Here is an 18451-nt window from a genome sequence, read left to right as displayed (position 1 = left end):
TCCATAAGGCTAAAATCGGCACTGTATCAACATCTGGTTTTGCAGTCCAGTTTACGTGATACCTGGACATTGGTGTAAAGCTTAGGTAGCTGCAAATACTTACAAAGCATTGTCAGGATAACATGGTTCCAGTGATAAATGAAAAACGTGCAAAATCATAACATTTCCTACAAAGACAGAGGAGTGTGATGGGGAGGAAGGTTTTGAGCTGCTATCATGTACATCCCAAAAACAGGCATAAAAATATGTTTGGGTTTGACCAACTAGTTCTGATGAGCTTCTGGAAAACTGCCTACACATACTGAGTGGCTCAAACACATAGCCTTTTTTGCAGAGTAAGAATAATTTCTCAGCGCGAGAACTGAATGGTGGCAGTACAACTGGGATAGGGTATGCCAACTACAGAACTGTCAGTTTGTCAGCAGAATAAATTTCACTAATACAGTAAGTGTAAACAGACAGTTATATCAGCACACATCCAAACATGGGAGAAATGTCTGCATTTCTCTAAAAATCTCTAATCTACAGAGCTTCTCTGACAAGCATCATATTTAAATCTTGAAGAAGAAGATCAAACTGCCAAAGCTGTAACTGTATTTCCAAAGAGCTCATGTTCAACTAACAGCACAGGAACTGCAGGAACCAGGTAGAGGAGTGTGGTTGTAAGCGGCCAGTGTCAGCTCGCTCATCCTAAAGGCAGCTCTGTTCACTGTATTGGTCCTCATTAAAGGCAGCCTGCTAAACTTGGAAGCTTCAGGCGTGTTCATAATGCATAGAGCCGTGCTGCTTAACCAGGGGTGGCAATGTGCTGCAACAAGCATCTCCTGGGAACAGCTACACTGGAGTGCACAAGACAGAGAGTCTGTGAAATTAGTAAACTGTACGACTGCCTAATACTCGCCTCCCATAAGAAATGAATGGGTGAGATGGCTGTCCACCATGAGAGAGGAATGAATGGGCTAACAGAGTTAAGGAAGAGGAGGGTCAATCTCGTTGACTCTGAAAAAGAAAAACTGACAAAGCTGAAGCTGCATCTAAGCAAGAAAATGTGAAGAGATGTCGCATTCCTCTCATGGGTCAGTCTTTACACTCAGCAGCAGACCACTTCAGCTTATGTCACAGATCAGTCACTGGAAAAGATGTCGCAGTCCTCTCATGGGTCAGTCTTTACACTCAGCAGCAGACCACTTTAGCTTATGCCACAGATCAGCCACTGGAAAAGATGTCGCAGTCCTCTCATGGGTCAGTCTTTATACTTAGCAGCAGACCACTTCAGCTTACGTCACAGATCAGTCACTGGAAGCCAACTGTGCATCCATGTCCAGAAATGGAGATGCAACTCCCCCATATCTTCCAGCTGGGTACTTTTCAAATCTTAGCTATACCTGGATATCTTGCCCACAAAATCGTGAATAGGAGGGGAGATGATACACAACCTTGGCAGAGTCGTACACCCACTTTGAATGTAAAGTATAAGAATTATAATTCTCACATCTCAAACAGTGAAACTAAATGGTACACAGCAGGTACCCCAAAACCTTATACTCACAGCACCTTCACAGGACATTCCAGGGTGTGCAGTCATGTGCCTTTCCCCAGGTCCATAAAACATATGTAGGAAAGCCTAGAAAATTTCTAGTACCCTGCCAATTTCGCAAAATGACAAACAAGCTTTCAGGACTCCTAAAATAAACCACTGAAATATTTAATCTACTGCCATGCTGCTTAAATCGCCCTAAAACACACTGTATTTACTTCTCAGGTTACAGCAACGCAGAATGTACTCATCACCCCCAAACACAGTGCTGTACTCCCCATGTCATTCCACTGTGGACTGTACTTTATTCTTGTTACCCCAACATTGTGCTCCTCCACTCCTCACTTCACATCACCCTAATACTGAAAATGCTGCTGTTAAAGCCTAATAATAAAGACAGCATTCTTGACTGGATACTTATAAACAAAGACAAACAATTTTATGATGTAGGAACCCTGCCAGATGATATCAGTGACCACTGTCTGACTTATATTACAAGAGACAAAATTGAATTTCCAAACCCCCCAAACATTAGAAAAGTTCGCTCAACCAAACATTTTAACATAGATTTATTTCAAGCTGAACTAAATTCATGTAACTGGAATCCCTTAAAAACACTTCCTCTGGAAAATGCAGTATTATACTTTAATACTACCTTCCTATCCATTCTTGATAAACATGCCCCCGAACGTACTGTCAGAATGAAACCAAACATTGCCCCCTGGCTCTCTAAAGAAACTAAAAACTTAATTCTCTCCAGAAACAAAGTATGGGCTTTATGGAGACACCGTAGAAATAACCCTGATCTTATCCACTTCCGTCAGCTTAGAAATCTGACAAAAAAAGCAATTATTACTGACAAAAAAAACTTTTACTGTGGACTCCAACAAACAAACCATAACAACCCCAAACAGTTCTGGTCTTCAATCAATAAACTCCTTTCCCCAGGAACAACCAAAACTCCCACCCCTCTTAATGCTGACCCAGACAACCCCCACCAAACTGCTAATACTTTTAACTCTTTCTTTATTGACTCTATCCAAACCCTAGCCAGACAAATGAACATCAACTATGTCTCCCCTCCAAGTAACCCTATGGACCCATCCTATAACTTTACACTACAACCTATCCCCACATCATTTATCCTCAGACTTATTAACAAACTTAAACCTTGTACTCCTTCAGCTGACAAGCTCCCATCTCTCTATCTCCAAAGGGCTGCCAAAGTGATTGCATACCCTATATCCATACTCATGAATAGGACAATCCAAGAAGGAACCGTCCCTGAGATATGGAAAGTTTCCCATATTATTCCACTACATAAAGGGGGTAACTCTATCGATTACTCCAACTACAGACCAATTGCTCTCCTTTACCCATTAGCAAAACTTATGGAAAAATGTATTCACCGGCAACTCCTACAACATCTCACTCTGCACAACATAATAGCAAACTGTCAACATGGTTTTAGACCTCATCACAGTACTACCACTGCTCTCTTATCTTTTGTAGAAACCATCAATAAGAACCGTAATAATAACCTTCTCTCTTCTGCTCTCTTTATTGACCTCTCCAAAGCATTTGACATGGTCAACCATTCCACCTTAATTAACATACTTGAATCCCTCTCCTTTGACAACCTTGCCACTAAATGGTTTAAATCTTACCTTAGCAACAGACAACAAGCAGTTCTATGGGGAAATCAACTCTCTTCTCTCCTACCCATAAACATTGGTGTCCCTCAGGGCTCCATTCTTGGGCCACTTCTATTCTCCCTTTTCATTAATGATCTCCATTCTGCTATCCCTCAGGCTACCTGCATCCAATATGCAGACGACTCAACCCTTATCGGCTCTGCTTCTTCTCCTTCTGAACTCTGCTCACTTACTCAAAAGATCTTCAACTCAGTTGAAACATGGTTCTGTAAACGCTCCCTCTTACTAAATGCCAAAAAAACTAAACTTCTTCTCTTTACTCCCACCACCCGATCCCCCTCCTTACACTTCACCATTTCCTCCAATAATGCCACGGTTATCACACCCGATCCTACAACAAAACTGTTAGGAATAACCATTGACAATAATCTCTCTTTTGATAAACACATTAATTACACCATTAAATCAGTCAACAGAAAAATAGGATCCTTATATCGAATTAAACCCTTCCTAACTGAATCTGCTAGAGCCAAGATTGCCCACTCCCATCTATTGTCAACACTTCTCTACGCTTCACCTATATTTACCAACCTTAAGAAAGCCAACCTTAGTAAACTGGCTACATGCTACAATAACATCGCCCGCTTCGCCACTGGTAACCCCTTCAGAACCCACCACTGTATTAACCTGAAACAACTAGGCTGGCTGGAATTCCAAAACCTTCTGCTCATCCCCCAACTGAACATCGCCCACAAAATACTGCACCAGCCTTCAAACACCCCTATACTCTCAGAACTTTTAATACCATACAATAATCTTAACTCCCTTCGTTCTTCTAGAAAACTTATGGCTAAATTAACAAAGTCCAATAACTCGGCTGGTGACTTTTTTTTCTAGTACAGTAGGAAGGAACTGGAATCTACTACCCAGTGACATAACACTAATCTCATCACACTGCCCCTCTTCAAACAAAGAATAAAAGAACACTTGAAAAGTCACTGGCTCTGTTCCTGCACTAAACCTGACTAAATTTCCACCCCTCTCTATCTCGTTACTTCCCCCGCATCTCTCTCCCTCTTCCCTGAACAACTATCTTTTTTTCACTTACTTCTTTTCCTCTTCACTGAAAGTTTGTTTAATCCTCTCTTATCCTTTCTTTTTTACTTTACTCTTACTTTCCTCCCTACTCACCTTTCCCTGATTTTCTGCTTCTCTGCAGTTTAGTTTGTTTATAGGTAATGATGTTAGTTCCTATTTGTAAATTGTTTTTGCATGCTAACTTTTCTTTATTGTCTTTACATTTATCCTGGTGTTTTTGTTGTATTTGACTTCAAATGTTGCATGTTTGTTTTAGTATATACTGTGGAGCTTTTCTCCCCGGGCCTCTACTGAAAATGGAAATATATCCAGCTAGACTAGCCCGGTCAACAAATGTAAAATAAAATAAATAAATAATAAATAAATCACCCAATTATGAGTGCACTGCATTGCCTGTTATGCCCAACAAGGGGTGCTGTGGTTCTGAAGTGTTGCATCGCAGTGTTTTGCTACATGTTACTCTGCGAATAAAATAACATGCTACAATGGAATAAGAAATACGTTTGTTTCCCAGAACTGCTGACATGGTATCAAGACATTTCCACATTACAGTCTCCATACCACACAGGGATAAAGTCCTGAAGGCCACCTAGATGAAGCAATGACTTGCGACAAAGTAGCAGCTGGGGTTTTGGAGGAACCAGGCAGGAGGTGTGGGAGTAAAAGGCTGATGCCAGCTTTTCCATCCTATGGGGGGGGGGGGGGGGGTTAGTTGGGTCCAGTGAAACTGGCATCTACTAGTGACAGACTCATGACACAGAGCAAAATAAAAGGCCATCAACCCAGAGGTCATTTCATGCCTGGCCGTTTCATCCCAATGTAATACCATAGATACTCTAGTACTCAGGATTGTATTTAGTAATGACTGCCCATGTCCAGGAGGGCTGTGTGGGTGCTATCCCAGTTAATTTATGGTCCTATCCACACATCCAGCTTCCTTTTGAACAGTGTCATTGGGGTGCTATGCTTCACATGAACTGGCAGCCTATTCCAAAGACAAGGCAGTTGCTGGGAGACAAATCTGTCCCTCCAGCACATCCTATTCAAGCCACAGGCCATATTTAGGTCCCTGGAATGGGTAGTTCTAGTCCTGTTTGATTTACAGATGTGCAGTCCTGTTTGATTTACAGATGTGCAGCAGATTCATTAGGTTTGGGTCAGAGACTGCGTTCTCTTTTCCTTCCATCCACTCTGCCCCAACCACTCCGGTGTGTTGAGATGACCAGGTCCCTGGCACCAAAACAAACTTTTACCTAAGCCTCAGGCAAATTTAAAGACCACCCAGTAAACGAAGAAAAAGTGACTGTGAAGGCGAATCAATAAAGCCCAAATGGACGACTGCAATCCACTACAAACCAGTTTAATAGGCACAACAATACAAAACATTAACGCCAGACAAGTACGTTTTCGTTTAGAAAACTTCATCAGATGTGGGATGATGGTTAAACTAGCAGCTTAAATACCTCCCCTAATTAAAAAATATGCTTTCTATTAAGTAATTAAAGTTTCACTTAAAAGCTTTAAAAACATTCTTTATATGTAGAAATAACAGGGAATGTTCAAACAGATTCAACGTGCATTTTGTAAATAAAAGTAAAATATTTTACACAATCACATTGACTAAAATGTTTGTCCCTTAATTCCTGATATAAATACAAGTATAGATACATTTATAAATTAAAAACCATGTTAAATACGGAGAAAACTGTGAACTGTATAAGACACTAGCTCCCTCTTGTGGTCATTCATATAAAATGTCTTCTAGAATCATGACAAAATGTGTATAGAAGACCTAAAAATATGTTAACATGCATTCTCCATTGAACTTTGTACAACGAATGTGCATCAATGAATTAAAAAACTGATAAATATGGTAAAAGTTACTTAATGTAAATAAAGAAAATAGCAGGGAAAACCAACCTAAAACCTGACATAAATGTACCCAACTTTACAATTTGGCTGATCTAAGTTTAAGTAAGGGTATTAATTAAAGGTTTTCATTGAGACCGGGTGGCTTGTTTGCCTCCAATGTGACCTGCCACCCAAAATGAGCATTGGGACAGTCTTGTTTGTGTTTAAACATAGCATTAGTCTCCTTTTGAATCTGGATGTCATACATGTGTTCATAAATCCTCCTTTTCAATTTACGTTCAGTTTTTCCCATGTAAAATGCTTGACATATCCCACACAATGCTAAGTAAACTAGGCCTTTCGAATTCGTTACTAAATTCCTTTCCGTCAAGGACTAAACTCCTACTCTCCAGAAAATGCTTTCCCTGTTTATAATGTACGGACACTGCGAACAATGTCCACATTTAAAACTACCCTTTGTTTTGTTGCTATTTATACATCCTTCCTTAAAATTCAATTCCAGGAGAGTTTCAAACAACGGGAGTTCTTATAAACCACTTTTGAGCTTCCTTTAGACACTTTCTCCAAGTCTGTGAAGGCAGAAAATCTATTCCACTCCCTCTCCATAATTTCTTTAACTAATTTGAACTGGCATTGACTTCAATAATTAGTGTTCTACCAACGTTTGCATCCAAAGTGTCTCGTGTCATATTGTCTTCAGATAATTGGACACCCAAGATTGGTTTGAATTTCACACCCCTTTCATTCTGAACCTCTTTCTCGACTTGATCTGGATAACCCCTTGCTTTAAACATTTGTTTTAGGGTTCTCATTTCACTAGAGAAATCGCTGTCCTTGGAAGTCTTCCTACTTACCCTAATGTATTGACCTTTGACTATGTTCGTTTTCTAATGAAAAGGGTGGGCACTATTAAACTCTAAAAAGGAATTCTGAGTATGTACTTTTTCTGTACACCCTTGAATTGAATACATCATTTTCTTATAAATCTCAATGTCAAGGTATTGTAACTTGTCCTTACATATTTTAAAAGTAAAACTCAAGAAACTAGTACTTTTGTTTAGAAAATCAATAAAGGCCTCTATCTGGATGATTGGTGCCACCCACAGAATACATAAATCATCCAAAAATATTCTGTAAAAACTCCAGCAATGCTTGTAAATAGATTCTAACACCACTTTTTCTTCCCACTTAGCTAAAACCAGATTGGCGTAGGTAGGGGCACATGCTGCCCCCATCGCTACGCCCTTTACTTGATGGAAGTATTCACCCTTAAAGTAAATGAAACTGTACTTTAACACTAACTCAATTAACTGTATAACTGTAGTACATTCATTGTGGATAAAAAACTATCTTCAAACATAAGTTCTTCTAAATATTTTAAGCCCTCTTCATGAGGTATATTGGAAAACAAGTCTACAACATCAATAGTTAAAAAGATTGTGTTTAAATATTAAAGCTACTCTGTGAAGTTTTGTTAAAGGGGTGCAAAAAGACACAAGGATTCCAGTGTCTTTTGTCTTTGATACAGTATAATGACGGAAACAGGACGTGCTCAAAGGAGAGGACATCCGAGGAGAAAAAAGCCCATTCACCATAGTTTGCCTTTGAAGGCAGAATTTCATATTCTTCATTTCTGTTAGAAGGGTAAACAGAATGCACTACAGAGTCACTAAATTTATTAGAATATTTGACAACGGCTCTGCAATCCCTGGAAGCAAGAACTCTTGAGTAATCAAAGTGCAGCGATGCTGTAGGACTAAAGTGTCAGAAGAAAAGCCTGCATTGACAGAATGTGTGTTGTTGAGGTCAGTGCCAGATCCACAGTGAAAACTGCTTCTGGAGTTGGTAACCACCTGCCTAAACTCAAGAGTCAGCAGAAAGAGATGCACCATGTCTTGTCAACAGCTGAACTGCCATCCAAGCTTCTGATCACCACAAGCATCCCCTGCTTGGCACAATGGAAAACAATATCACAACATCATAGAGTGACTCAAATACGCCGTCATCTCTACGTATCTTTCTTATCTCAAGAAGCCTACTTCTGGACAACTTTGAAACTGACCTCATGATATGAATGGATTAGAAAATACATGAGATGGACTGATTGCTTCTTCTTTTTGGCCTCATGGACATTTCTGGACTTGTAAAATCCTCCTTGCAATGCATTTTCTCTATAGTTACCCTCCAAGTGTGGCTCAGCTAAGTCAAGGCATGGGCAGAACACAGTTCATTAATTTGCAACAGTGTTAAGCGGTGCTGATAAAGTTTTTGGCCACCACTCCTGTTCAGGGACACATAGCCAAGTTATATATACTGCCTATAAAACCTATGGTATCACACCCTATCCAACACAACTGGGAAAAACGGATAGCCTTAAAAAAGCCCTTTAGGGTTTTTAGCCTAGTAATCAACTATGGACCCAAGGTAGCTGAACCCTAGACTTTCCTTTCAGTTCTGAAAGCAGGTACATTCCTGCAATGAGGCAGCTGTCAGTATGAGCCATGGTGCAAGGATTTATTTTGAACAGCTCAAACTGCCACTTAAGTTGGCTACCCTGGTCAGCCTCTGAGCACTACCTCAGTAGGCCATCTTGTGTTGCATGCCACTGCAGTGTGCAGTTTTTAAATACTTTTTATCCATGAAATTTGGGGAACCATCAACTTTTCTATGATCTGAATGTCTCATACGTTCCTCTCTGGGAGGCAACCTGGTCACTGTACAGGCAGCTGACAAGAGTTTTCTGCTTAATCTTAACCCCCCTACTGCCCTGTGACGGTAGACACGTTTTATGATCAGTAGCTGCCTCCACAACATGTCATCTAGAACGCATGTTTGACTCTGGCTACCAAACGCAATGCTTGCATTTACACACACACCCCCACCACAGCCCAAATCCTGGTGTCAAACTTGGCAGAACACCCAGTCTTCAAAGAGTGTCACTATAGCGACAAGCCAAGTACCCCCTTACCACTGGTGAGCTGGTATGGGTACCCCTCCCACACACACCACATCGACTGATTTTAGTACTTGGGAGCCTATCTGGTCCCGGGTCACAGGTTTCGTCGCTCTGCACTACCAACCTGACCACAGCACATCAGCTTGTCTTGCCTCACAGTATCAACACAACATGCCTTACTGGTGTCCCTGGCAGTGACACTGCAGTGAGTTATGTTGCAATCTGTGTACACTACTAACACGTTGTAGGAAAACTTGCAATGCTCCAGCTTAACCTACAGATGGTACTGATCTGTGGCAGCCAGTATGACCACAGTGTCCATGTGCCAGTGGGTTGCCTTCCTGTCAGTTCACATCTTTAAACATTTTTGCCAGGACTCCCATCTCCTGGACAGTGACTCAATCCCAAGATGTCTAAGCTGGAGTCGGGGCTTTATCTCTCTATCCCCTGGAGATGGCCTGTTTTTTACAATTGCTCAAGGATTATGCTCCTTTTCAAGGTTTGCAACAGTTTTAGACAATGCACCCGACTATTTCACCTATTGTTTATAATACTATACATCCATCACTTCAGCTTCAAAGTTTTACTTGCCGTTCTTGAAAATATGGGATACAGAAGCAATCAGTAGCTGAACTATGCAACCTTTGCCCCAGAGACATCACTCAAATAATACACAGAGATGCCGTTTAGAACTTTAGACACAGCCTTCCGAGTAATCAGAAAGGCATAGTTCCTTAGAACAAACAGTATGACTGCTCTGTGTAATAACACACCATGTCACATGCTATTTGCAAGTTTCAGCAAGAGGAAGTAAGGTTGATACATGCTCCAGCAAACACATGATTAGTGGGTTCACTTTTGGACAGACATCAGGTATAGAAAGTTATATTTGCCTTTCACAGAAATATTTCCTTGTCACTTAAATGTGCATTAAGTGCAAATGTTAACAGTGCATCAGATAACAGTAATCTTCCAACTACAAAAAAAAACATTAAATTTTAAAAATGTGCACTGCTATGACACCAGAATTACTAAAGCATGCAACACAGCTTGTGGGTTTCCGGTACTTTATTTTATCGTGTTCTTTACTGATATTTGGACTGTTTTTGTCAGGGCAAAACTTTGTGAATTGTGTGTCCAGAGGCTAAAAACTTCTCTTGCGCATAAGATATCAGAGTTCCTGCTAAAAGAGGATTGCAACTGAGGCAGAACAAACACATGAAAATGTACACGTACCAAGTCTAAGGTTATAACACATCAAAGTGTTCCCCTTTCTCCAAGGCACAGTGATCGCAGTGTTAGAATATGCAACAGAGGTGTGGAGGCATAGCCACTCACACATATCGGGGGTTCAGTACCTCAGAATACCCCCCCCGAAAGGTACAGTGATCTCAGAGTTAGAATATGCTGCTGACACAGGTGTTTAGGGAGCACAGCCACATACACATTGTGAGGGTACCGTATCTCAGAGTTAGTACATAAAGTCGCAGCAGAGATATTGGAGGTGCACCCCCCCCCCAATCAGATGTACAAGGAGGCAAATCACTGCAAAAATCCTTTCATGGCATTACAGAAAGTTCTGTCTTTGCTGTATTTATGTCCCATTTCCACTTTATTCATTATAGTTGTGGGACTCGCAATGCATTTCTAGCAGCCAGCCAAGGCAACTTTATAAACATATGTATGCTGTTATGTCAAATTATGCACACCAGGTCCCTCTGCAGTTTTTTTTCTTCATTTTCTAAACTGTCCATCTTTGGTACTGTGTAGTGGTGGGGGACGAGGGGAGTACCATACATCCCAAGGGCAGACTTGTCACACTTTATCCTAGAGAGATACACCTCCTGTGTAGTGGTGGGGGACGAGGGGAGTACCATACATCCCAACAGCAGACTTGTCACAGTTTATCCTAGAGGGGTACACCTCCTGTGTAGTGGTGGGGGACGAGGGGAGTACCATACATCCCAAGGGCAGACTTGTCACAGTTTATCCTAGAGGGGTACACCTCCTGTGTAGTGGTGGGGGACGAGGGGAGTACCATACATCCCAACAGCAGACTTGTCACACTTTATCCTAGAGGGGTACACCTCCTGTGTAGTGGTGGGGGACAAGAGGAGTACCATACATCCCAAGGGCAGACTTGTCACAAGTTTATCCTAGAGGGGTACACCTCCTGTGTAGTGGTGGGGGACGAGGGGAGTACCATACATCCCAACAGCAGACTTGTCACACTTTATCCTAGAGGGGTACACCTCCTGTGTAGTGGTGGGGGACGAGCCTGCCTCTTGAACTTGGTCGACTTTTTCGAAACAGTCACCATTGATGAGGGTAAGGCAGTTCACACAGCCTACCTTGACCTAGCAAAAGCGTTCGACACAATACCCCACTCGGGCATCATAGAAAAGCTCACCAGCTTAGATGTAAACCCATATGTCACAAGATGGGTTGCAAACTGGCTCAAGGACAGAACACACAGGGTTAGAGTTGCTGGTGCCATGTCAGACTCTAAGCCGGTCACGAGCGGTGTCCCACAGGGCTCAGTCCTGGGCCCCCTCTTGTTCGGCGGCCCCCTCTTGTTCGGCATTTATTTTTCTGAAGTGCAGGCAAACATAGGGGGATTGTGGCTGACAAAATTTGCAGATGACTGCAAACTGGGCACCATAATTGACACTCCATCAGACACAGACATCCTCCAGAAAGGTCTCATAGAAATGGATAACTGGTGCCAGAGCCATGGCCTTAAGCTAAATGCCACAAAATGTATAGTCATACCCTTTGGGAAAAACAAGGTAACCCCTAATTACCACATAGGTGGTAATCCATTAAACACGGAAGAAGTTATCAGGGACCTGGGGACCCAAGTTGACAGTAACCTCTCTTTTGACACTCACATTGCCAAAGTGGTTAGGAAGACCTTCTACATTGCCTACCTGATCATGAAGGATTCACATCCAGATCAGGAAAGGTCATTGTACCCCTGTACTCTTCACTTATCAGACCAATGATTGAGTACAACGCCCCATTCGGAATGTACCTTACCCGACACCTGCAGCAGTTGGAAAGACCCCAAAGGTTCCTCACCAAAAGGATAAAGGGGCTCAAACATATGTCATACGATGCCCGACTGAAGAAACTCCAGCTCTATTCAGTCGCATACCGTCTGCTCAGAGGTGATCTGTGCCTGACATACAAGGCCATGTCCAACCCAGAATTAATGGACATGCTCCACCTCAAAAAATCCAAATCCACCAGAGCCACGAGAGCAAGAGACTTAAACCTCAACACGGATATAAATAGGATGTGCTGGAGGGACAGATTCATCACCCAGGGACTCCCTTCACTATGGAACAGAATCCCAGTCCATGTGAGGCAGAGCCCCTCACTGACTCTGTTCAAGAGAAATCTTGACGAGTGGATGGGAGATCGTAGGTTTACCCCGGGAATCATCTCTGTATCACTGCTGGACAGAGGCACAGCAAACTAATGGGTATAGTATTCTCATCCTAAGGGGTGGTGAAAGCCACACACACTCTGGCTAGGCTTATAAATGCCCTAGGGCAGATAGCCTAATATGAACCTATGAACCTATACATCCCAAGAGCAGACTTGTCACAGTTTATCCCAGAGGGATACACCTCCTGTGTAGTGGTGGGGGACGAGGGGAGTACCATACATCCCAACAGCAGACTTGTCACACTTTATCCTAGAGGGGTACACCTCCTGTGTAGTGGTGGGGGATGAGGGGAGTACCATACATCCCAAGGGCAGACTTGTCACAGTTTATCCTAGAGGGGTACACCTCCTGTGTAGTGGTGGGGGACGAGGGGAGTACCATACATCCCAACAGCAGACATGTCACAGTTTATCCTAGAGGGGTACACCTCCTGTGTAGTGGTGGGGGACGAGGGGAGTACCATACATCCCAACAGCAGACATGTCACAGTTTATCCTAGAGGGGTACACCTCCTGTGTAGTGGTGGGGGACGAGGGGAGTACCATACATCCCAAGGGCAGACTTGTCACAGTTTATCCTAGAGGGGTACACCTCCTGTGTAGTGGTGGGGGACGAGGGGAGTACCATACATCCCAAGGGCAGACTTGTCACAGTTTATCCTAGAGGGGTACACCTCCTGTGTAGTGGTGGGGCACGAGGGGAGTACTATACATCCCAATGGGGCAGGCTTGGCACAGTTTATCCTAGAGGGGTACACCTCGGCCCTTTGCTCCCTAGTTTAACCATCAAGCTTGGGAGTACCCTTAACCTAAAAGTACAAAATTACAAGGATAGAAAATTATACACACTCAGCATACATGGAAACCCATCTGCAGACGCCAGATATAAATACCTCTAAATCATAGGCGCCGGAAGCTGTTGAAGACTGGGGGGGGGGGGGCACTTAGTGATCTAAAAGGGCAATTTTTTAATAACAACTTACTACCACAACATAGGTTCACCTGGAGGACAGTAAGCTTATCCAACTCCCTTTTGGTGCTTGAATTAACATTTTCTGAAAATCCCCATGGCTGATAATTGCATATTAGCCCAAGTGAGAATAACTGTGGTCATACCATAGATAATTTGAGGGGACCCATGTAAGGGATGCAGCATTTAGGAACTGTCTCTATCCGTTAGTGGCATGAGGAGCAATCCTGGAGTACATTTTCTATTACCCATCCTTGTATCCAAGTTACATTTGAATATGGACAGATGAGCTTTGTTTTATTTTTAGTCTGTTCTGGAACAGTGGTAGTCTCTGTGATATATATCAATCTATCCACAACATTCAGTTTAGATACCTGTACTGAGTACTTCTGATGTCATTTGACTTGCTAATGTTCAGTAGGTCCATCTGTATTAGGTCGGAGGACGCCTTGTATGCCAGACATGTCACCTCTAACCACTCTGTAGGATACTGAGTATAGTAATAAATCTTTGAGGTGGTCCATGCAAGACCTATTGTTTAGGACTTGTATCCTTTTTGTAAGGTATCTCTGTGGCTATTCCAATTGTTACATGGGGCTGGACAGATACATGCCAAAGTGGGTATTATACAAAATGATTGACCTAATGAGAGCTTTGTAAAGGGTGATAACAACATCTCTAGATCTAGTCACAATCAATTTGTTTATAAGCTGTGCAATATAGAAAGGCTTTCTTATAACCCTGGACACATGCTGGTTAAAAGTTAGGTCACTGTACACACAAGTTCCCAAATGCCAAACAACTGGGTCAGTTCTCAGAGAGCATTGTCAGGATTTTGACACCAGTTATTATTTGGGACAAACCTTCCTGCATGATGGTTAAGTAATTTGGGGATTCAATAACTGATCCTAGCTTGCAGTCATCTCAAACTTAGCTGGCCAACGCCCTTTGGTATTTCCATTTATTTCTGAGATGTATATGCCAAACAGGAAAAGTCTCAGCACCGAACCCTGGGTGACTCCATTGGTGACTCTCTTCCCCTATTTTGATTTCCTGCATCATGTGAGCAAGTTGGCAATCCAGCTAGTGAAGCAGGTGTTTGCTTCTTTTTTGTACTCCACCTGATTAGGGGACTGTGTCAAAAGGCTTGGCCAGGTCAAAGGTCAAGGCAATGTGGTGTGAACTGTTTACTTTCATCCACTCCTTTGGTAGCAAGAGTACAACTTAAAATGTGCCCATGATTTTGAGCCTTTCACACTTTCCTCTGGGCTGTCTTCAAACACATTTTTAGGGCCATGCATTATTTGATCCAGCTTCCTGATTGTATTAAATTATATTCCTTGTATGATACAGCACCGGTTGTTAGAATGGGTTTTAAATTCATAGTTTTGAACAGTCTTCTAGCAAGCAAAGAAACAAAATGTATGAACCAATAATGACAAAACTAGGGTGGGAGGTTGGCGTAATGGTTAAGGTGCTTAACTTAGAAACACAAGGTGCGGGGTTTGATTCTCACATGGGGTAATTGGCTAGGCTTAAAATGGTCCCCGAGGACAGTTAGCCTAGTACTAATCTATGAATCTATGAACCATAAAAGGTCACTCAAACTTGTCATAACAATCCACCAATATCAATAAATATGGAAAATCTCTGCAGAAGTAAGTCATCTAAATAATTCCACATTAAAGGGATATGTAACTAATGAGGTTGCTGCTAGGAAGCAACTCTATTTGTAGATGAAACAATGAAATATAAGGTAGCTGCTGCCCTTGAAGAATAAATTGCCTATGTTAAATAAAAAATAAGCTAGTAATATTGCAATAGGGAATGGGTGACAAACTGAAAACAGGTTCATAGTTACTGGATAACTCCTCCAAAGGAGGACCTTCACAGGACTGCAGCATCTACTCTCTTTAAATTACAACACAGTACAGTATCAGCGATCCATATGCATACTGTGGGAGTAGAACCCACAGCCTTCTGCATCAAGAGGGGCTACTACCCATTGTGCTACTAACAAGGCATACAGACTTAGAATAAGCAGCACTAAACTTCTGTGCCCTTGAAGCTCTCAGCTCCTTGTAATTTTTTTTTTTATTTAACATTTGTTTACTGGGAAAGTCTGACTTGGAACTAAGACAATGTTCAGCAGAGACCCAAGGATAAATGCTTCAGATGCATATATTTGTAACATGGGAGGAAACCACAGGAAACCCACACAAACAGAGGGAGGGAGGACATACAGACTCCAGAGAACCTCTTGCTGTGAGGCGACAACATTACCACTGCACCACACACTTAACACAACTAAATATCTCAATTTCACAGCAGAAGAGATGTGGAAAAAGCCAAAATGGGGGGGGGACCAGGGACACATTTTAAATATTGCTTGCATAATCTTAGAAAGTTGCTGAAACAGTGTTTTGTGTTATCTTGCATTTCCAAAAATGATAGGAAACTGAAACTTAAAAGGCTATCATTATTTAGTGAATTCCGTTCTCACTAATTTGCCACAAAACCACCAATGTTAACTCCTTAAATCACAAGTGGCGGTGTGGGTAGAGAATGCAGGTCCTTGTACCCAAGGTTCAGGGTTTGAACACACACACACACACACACACACACACACACACACACACACACACACACACACACACACACACACACACACAAAATATTAAAAACGAAATGAGCTATTTCAAGTTACACTACACTTCCACTGCCAACTCAACACACCATCTATTTCACTCTCTTTTTTTTGGTATTATATCTTGCTCTTCCATATATGCAATTCTAATCTTCAAAAAAAAAAAAAAAAAAAAAAAAAAGAAAAGAAAAAGCATTATTGTAGAGATCATTGTTGAGAGGAGAATTTATGTATACGTTATACTGATTTTAACCTTGTGTCATTCGGTACATTTCTAAACAGATATTATTGCTGTCTACACTATTAACTGAACAGATTTCCGTCTTAGATTTGTATGTATAAATAAGCGCTGACTGAGATTTTTGAAATCCTATTTTCAGAGTACAGGTATTCTTTTTCATTTTTGAAGGAAATTATGTCTATTTATGCAATAAAATTAAAATAATATTTATATCCTAACATGCTTCCATTCATTTTGTTTCATATACTTCTCTGAATGTTATACTTGGAATACTAGCCTTGACAAGTAAGACGTGGAGAACATCTGGGCTCAGTTTTCAAATGGGATTATTTATTTATTCTTAGGATCATGTGATTAGTTCAGATTTATACAGGCCATATGAAGGGGTATTTACTGTTCAAAGTTTATCTGATCAAAATGAGAAATCAAGTACATTACAAAATATTAAAAATGCAGTTGAGTCGACGGTGTCGACGGAAAGATTCGGGATATGCTATAACTATTCATTATTATTTTTTGGCATCAGTATTATATCACAGAAAGACAGAACTAAATGATCAACAGGTAATACTGAGAGAAAACTATAGCTTTTAAGTATACTTAATCTCCTAAAAAAACAAGGAAGTGCACATATAAGAGGAAATGAAATAAATATCAAATTATAAATTGTGAAAATCATGCAAAAATTATTTATCAGGGCACTTACACCAAGTGCCCATACACTTCAAATATGTAGTGAGCTTTAGCTTGCAACTAAAGACCTCTCTAGCATGCATCAAGTAAAAAGTAAAGAAGATAAGCCTATTTCTGCATACTGACTGCCTGTGTAGTGGGCTGAGCTATAGAGTGGCTCACCTTTACCCACTCCAAAAAATGCACACACTGTCATCGACAAAGACACAGCTGTATAAACACACATATATATATATATGGCAGAGCGATAGGACACAGAAAAGCACTGCCTGACCTGCCAGTTGTATAGACTGTATAAAACAGGTCTTAATAGCGAATAACATTAATCAGCTACCTACGATTTGTAGTTGTATTAGACAGATAAACACTGTAAGTATATGCAGATACACACACCTGTGAAAACGGAGCTTCCCGGCCTGCAATTATGAAAATGGAACTTCCTGACCTGCAACTATGAAACCGGAGCATCACCACTTACTACTATAAAAACGGAGAGCAGAGCTTACCGTGGGTGTGGACTCTGGTGCTAGCAGCAATGATGTTTCCGGGGGGCGCTCCCTCCCACTCGCCCTATGGTTCTGGCGCCTATGAGGTAGTCTTTGACTTTTCAGACCCAAAATACCTGTCCGAACTGAGATCACCTATTTCCCTTTTGTGCCGCATCATGCAAAGCACACGATTGAGTTACAGCTGTAGTATCAGACATTAATCCCGGAAGTTTGCCTAATCCAAAACTTCCGGGAGTCTAGGTGTCCATGATTGACGTGCGGCACAGCAAACCACAGAAGGAGGAGAGAACCCATTCCAAGGACGTCACCTTGTTGATGAGGATAGCCGTGCTATGCAAGCTGCAGCGCTACCTAGTGCTGGAAGCAGGCATTGATTCAGTTGCGGCCCCTGAAGAGAGAATATCGTTGCATCAGGAGGCCTAAATATCCCCCCACAACGATAACTGCACCCCCAGGTTGGCATCACAACAGTATTTATAAATTATGCAAATGAAGACAGCTGCACTTTTCTAACGTTTTGCAGTTAATTTCCTGATTATTGTTAATAAGCTCCACAGAAGTGGGTATTGATACCTAGGTACATATCCGGGAATTGCAGCATTACACAAACACCAAATATTACATTAATATAACTTTATCAAACTACAATGCTTGAAAGAAACATGATTTTTCCCCTAAAACAGTTACAGAACTTTGCAATCATAAACCATATCCTGGCAACCTGCTCTGGTTAAGGATATAAAACTACAACAATTAATACCTTCCTTTTCGTATATAATTTCCATTGTATGTAGAGAGATAAATCATCAGTGCAGAAGTT

General features: G+C 41.5%; 1 protein-coding gene across 2 annotated transcripts in view; it reads right to left on the bottom strand.

Moving 5' to 3' along the window:
• PLEKHM1 (pleckstrin homology and RUN domain containing M1) overlaps window positions 1-17893 on the bottom strand; it is a gene marked incomplete in the record, with an annotated part of 788682 nt that extends 770789 nt beyond the window's left edge. For both annotated transcript variants that reach the window (XM_044055392.1, XM_044055391.1), the window contains 1 exon segment: window positions 17629-17893.
• Window positions 17894-18451: the final 558 nt, after the last annotated feature.

The sequence above is a fragment of the Protopterus annectens genome, chromosome 13.part0, assembly GCF_019279795.1.
Source record: "Protopterus annectens isolate FY-2018-M chromosome 13.part0, PAN1.0, whole genome shotgun sequence".
NCBI classification, from domain to species: domain Eukaryota; kingdom Metazoa; phylum Chordata; order Ceratodontiformes; family Protopteridae; genus Protopterus; species Protopterus annectens.
The sequence above is the reverse complement of the archived record's forward strand: the minus strand, read 5'-3'. Positions and strand labels throughout refer to the sequence as shown.